Raw genomic sequence first — 6,000 nt, 5'->3', positions numbered from 1 at the left:
AGTTTAGGAGCTTCTCGGAGGCACTGAGTGGTTTCTAGTAAAATGCAGTTTTGGATGAAAAAGGTATAGGAATATTTCATTAAAGCAATTAGGACATTCTCTTTCTAAATTAACCTTTTTGATCATTAATGTCTTCAAACTGCCTTTCTAATTGCATTATTTTCTTTTATCTTGTCTAATTTTTGGCATAATCTATCCAGAACAGATGCACCTATTTTGGCAGAATTTTTATATCACTCTATAGAGACGGAGAAATAAATCCACCAGGAAGCAGGCCTAATCTAAAAATTCCGGGAGGACATTAAAACAAGCAGGAGGAAGCTTGTCTGCTCTCTTAAAGATAATTTAAAATTTAGGAAGTGGCAGAGAAAACGTTAGGTAGTTTTTTTTCTGCATTTCTATCCAACCAGAGGCCTGCTACATGGTTAATTGGTAATCTCCAAAGGAGTTGTTTTACAGATAACTATAAATATGAACAAATTATATGCATTTAGGTATATAAAATGTTAAAAATAATATTTTTTGAAAAATTAGAAACAGTTTATTCTCAGTTACAATCATTGACCTGTTCAAAGTTTTATAAATTGGACCAGCAAAATTTCATTCCAATAGGTCTTCTCTGATCAAGTTAGGGACAACTTTAACGAAAGCTGTGGGCAGACTAATTCATATCCTGCCAGTGGTGGGATTCAATTTTTTTTTACTACCGGTTCTGTGGGTGTGGCTTGGTAGGCATGGCAGGGGAAGGATACTGTAAAATCTCCAGTCAGAGGTGGTATTTGCCGGTTCTCTGAACTACTCAAAATTTCCACTACCAGTTCTCCACAACTGGTCAGAACCTGCTGAATACCACCTCTGGATTCTGCCCATTACTAACAATAACGTTCTTTTGTAATAGGTGAGCTGCACTTTCTTCTCAATTAATTCAATTATGCTTGATTATTATTGGATTTTTAATTTTTTTTTACATAAGATCTGCCTCATCTTATATTTATACAAAGCTACATTGCTGAAGAAAGAAAGGGTGATATATATTTAAAAGACTGGATTGTAACTTTAAATCCTACTTGAATCTGGCAGATACTAAAATATTATATCAGTTAAAAGAAGAAAATGATGCATATTCTGATTCACTGATGCTCAAGAGGATTTATTTAAAAAAAAGAGTTTATTGTAATTTCAGCCATATCCATACACCAATCCTGAATTAAATCCTGAATGTATACATGTTTTAAATATATGAATTTGGTATGTTTTATTAATTGTCTCTTTAGCAAATATGTCTGAAAGCTAAGAATATTTTGTGCAGGAAGCACCTATGTATTTTGTAGTCTTCTGGCCAGGCTCCCTCTGCAAGGGACTAAAATGCTTTGGCCGCCCCACTAATGGTACAGTAAATTGCATTTTCTCATTTGGAACAATGTAATAGATTTCTCTACAGAGTGATATATCATGCAACAATTAGGAGCCCTGGGGAATTAGATGACCATTTAAAATTTTATCAGCTTGTTTCAATAAACTGTTAATGTGACCCTAATGTTTGGGAAGCACTTTAATATAATCAGATTTTAGTTGTTCAATCTACTGGCATTAATGGCTAACTCATTAATCATGGTGTTCTCATTGAGACCTTCGACTCTGTGCTAAGTTCACTGGGCCAGTTCTTGCAATAATAAAAACTACAGGCAATTTTGTACGAAGGAAACAAAAAAAAAACCTCTGTTTCACAGGAAAATATTGTTTTGGTTTCCAGCAACTGACTGGGTCAGTGAGAAATTCATTAAGGATTCTGAGGGAAAAATTCCCTCTACACATTTTATGTTAGAAAATAACAAAATAAAGTGTATTATCGAACATTTATTCCAGAATTAGGTAATTAAATAGAAGCTATTAATATATCAGACTTCTGTACCAACATGGCTGAGAAGAGATGGTGAAAATGACTTATGTATTGATTCATCTACACATACACATTGCTACAACAAATGTCACAAAGCATTGAAACTGGAAGCATTATTATGCAAATGCTTACAAAAATGTTGAAAATGAAAGCACTTTTGATTTTATTTGGTACTGACCATGCCTGGGATTATTATTTTTTGCACCATTCACATGTCTCGAATAGCTTGCAAAGCTTTATCCCAACTATATTGGGTTGCTTTATAGAAATCATGCTTCCTCCATCTGAACCATGGAGTTTGTGCAAAACAATTCTTTTAAAAATAGTTTTTGTTAAAATATTTTACCTATACAATAAAAAACACATTCAAAGAAAAAAATATAGAAATGTGAAAGATAAAAGGGAAAAAAGAGACAAAAAAATCAGAAAAAAAGAAAACATGAAAAAAAAAAGTAATTCCAACCTTCCTCTTGGAATGTATACTGTTATAATCAAAGCACATAAGGGGTTTCCAGTCATTGATGAATGTCAATAGTGGCCAAAGAAGTGCTTTTGGCCATCTCAGCAAGTTTTGTTAATTTCACCAACCATTCCTTTTTTGGGTGTGTGTGTGTGTGTGTGTCTATCTTTGTCCATATAATAGTCTTACCGTTAGTAATCATACTTTGAAATAATCTTCCATGATTCTTTTCCATCAGTTCTAAAAAATCTGATTATTGTTTCAATTGAACATTAATTTTAAGTTCTTCTATATCAATGTTTATTTGAATCCAAAAAGTTTACATGTCCACCAAGCACTTGGATGTTTCCTTAGAGATGTTTCATTAACTAACTAAGTAACATTATCAATGCTGGTCAGTGTGGGGTTTTCCTCCTGTTTATGTAATAATTTAATATATAAAAATGCCATATATCACTGCCATACAAACATTGCCAGACATCAAAAACTGCCATACAAAATACTGCCATATGTCAAAAACACCTTAGAAACAACTTACTATTAAAACCACACAATATCACTGTAGCGCCTAAACCAACTAAAGCCTTTGAAAATATCTTAAATAAACTTAAGGACCCAGTAGCCCAAGAAGAAAAAGCAAAAGTCATTCACAATTTACAGTGTAAGGACTGTAATAGCTGCTATATTAGGATAGAGAGGCAGAAGATTAGCAAGGAGCATCCATGAACACATCTAGCAGTCAGAAAACACAATAAAAACTCCTTAATTTCATAATCCAACTCAGCCATAGTTTCAGTTGGGAAACAGCATCCTAGACCAAGAGAAATTTGATGCTAGGGAATTTCTGGAAGCTTGACATGCAAAGAAGTCAACCATCAATTTACATATCGATATAAACCACATGCACAAACCACTCAAAAGAGACAATAAAACATTTGAGAAGGGAACAAAAAGGCCAGAACATCTCTCTCTAGCAGCCAACACCAGATAAGTGGAGATTAACATCAGACAACAAAAAAGCAGAACAATAATCAGAACCAAGAAGAAAATCACACTCTTACAAACACTAGAAGTGTAAGCTGCTATTTAATCTGGTATATAAACTGGGAATAAAATCCACATTCAGGAACACTAATGAAGTTACCTAGATGGATAATAAAATGTCTGCAAGCAAGCAACCAATCAAAAGAACACCAAATACTCTCAAATCTGCCTTTTCTATTGTACTAAGTATTCTAATGCAGGGGTCCCGAATCCCCAAGTTGCGAACCAGCACTGATCCACAACCCACCAGGAATGGGCCCATGTAAATGAGCAGAGCCCCATCTACACATGCATGGAATACAGGCACTGTATGAAACTATGCACTCCCAGTCTGCAGAAAAACTGTCCTGCACAGAACAGATCCCTGGCATTCAAAAGTTTGGGGAGCAGTATTTAAAATCTGTTTTTTGCTTGTGTTTGTTGAGCCATGTCTTTGAACCAAATTTGCTAACTTCTTAACTTACTCAGTTCTATCTGTTTACTTGGCAGAATAGCTGTTTTCGGTGGTCAGCTTTCATTGCAAACAAAATAAACAAATGCACTTGTATTTACTTGCCTGTTATTAATACTAAAGAAATAGAGAAATCCCATGACATGATATTAGAACACATTGAGTACATACTGCATATAAACTGCCATCATAATTTTATTTATTTCTATTTGCCTTTATTATTTTTTTACAAATAACTCAAAGTGGCAAACATATGTAACATACCTTCCTCCTACAACAACCACCATGTAAGGTGAATTGTCCTTCATGGCTAAAGCAGGACTAGAACTCATGATCTCCTGTTTTTTGGCCTAGTACTTTAGCCACTGGAACAAACTTTATTTATTATTTATCTATTTAAAAATCGGCATCATTCTTTTACATTGTATATACTGTATATTAAAATGTATTTAATATATACATGCTGTATATTAACATGCTAATTTAATGAAGCACTTCAATGGAAAGCTCCTGTATTTGATTGAAAAAAAATATTGTATCTGTTGCAAATGACCATATAATTTCAGGCTATTGTTCTGATAAGCTCTTTAGTTGTATTTTAATGGAAACAACAGATTAGCTTGGTGTGAATACTTTGATTCCACTAGCTTTTTTGATGTCATACAAGGCAGCCTTCTCTACATGGAACCCATCAGATGAAAACACCAATTTCTAGCTATATGTAACATAGATATGCATTAATGAAAAGGTAATTTAAATAATGAAGTCTTTATTCAAAAGTCGGATCTAGCTATATATATAAAGCCATTTTAACTGTTGTTGAAATACTAATATTTTTGCAAATAATATGTACCCTTTAAAATTCCTCTCATGTTGAAGAATATTATATTAATGAATTGGGTCTAATTTGGATTTTAGGAATATTTGACACCAATGGAAGAATTCATTTTAAAAACTGATTTTGAAGAGCTTTAGATTTCTCTAATGATACTGCAGTCTAAATTATGTAATGCAATATATCAATTATTTACAATACTGTCAGCATTGACTAATGCATATTTAGTCTGCAAAGATAATTAAATAAACAACCAGTGTCAGGAAAAGTATTTTTATAGGGACCATTCGCATGGTAAGCAGACTTCAGAATTATAGGTTGTATAAAGGCTAACTTAAATCCTATTGATGCAATAGCTTGACTTTGGATCCAATCCAATGCATTAAGTTAAGTCACTAGTAGTACATTACAAAAAACCTAGGTATACTTTAGTCTCATTTTCTTAAAAATGAAATTGGAAGTTCTAATAGTTAATAGTCACTTGATAGGGAGATGGGAAGCATATACATTTAATAAATAAATATTTATTAAATTAAAGCTGGTCTCACTGATAAAGCAGATATAACAGAATGTTATTCTTAATCTTTAGATAGGAAATCAACTTGATAAATATAGAATGGACTTCAAATTTCAGAGTAAATTATGTAGCTAACAAATAAGCTGAAATAAACCATCTAAATTTAAGAATTGACATGCCTCACATTTATGAATCCAGAGCTCAAAATAAATATGTTGTTTGATGCATCAATTTAGGGGAAAGCTTCTAGGAAAAAAACAAACTCAAATGATTCAAGCAATTGCAAAAAGACAACAAAACTAGTATCTCTGACTCAATTCCATTTGAATCAGAGTATCTAAAGATGGAGTTATTATATGAGAAATATTAGCTATGAAAGAAATATTTGAGTAACCTTGAGAAGGATTTTTAGATCACAATATGACAGCACTTGCTGCATGGCAATTTGAAGACGCAATGTTGGTAAACTGAAATACTGTTCTTTATTACTGCCTGGAATTTAGGAAATGGTACTCCCAAGACATGTAGAGAATACCAAGGTGGAATAGGATATTTTATAAGATTTCTTTTGGCATGTTTCAAGTTCTGTGTGTACAGGAGCAGATGATAGAACTGAAGAAGCAGAAAGGTTAGTGAAAAGATGAATGTGAAAGTAGAGATGGACAATGCTCCAGGGAAAAGAAGGGGTTTTAATTTAACCTGCACTCTTCTTCTACTTTAAAAGAAAACTCTCCTCTTTATCAGTGGCATGAGTGGGTTTCCAAGAGTGGACCAAAATGATATACAACTTGAG

The sequence above is a fragment of the Pseudonaja textilis genome, chromosome 3 (assembly GCF_049901715.1).
Source record: "Pseudonaja textilis isolate UNSWEBS1 chromosome 3, rPseTex1.2, whole genome shotgun sequence".
Lineage (NCBI taxonomy): Eukaryota > Metazoa > Chordata > Lepidosauria > Squamata > Elapidae > Pseudonaja > Pseudonaja textilis.
The sequence above is the reverse complement of the archived record's forward strand: the minus strand, read 5'-3'. Positions refer to the sequence as shown.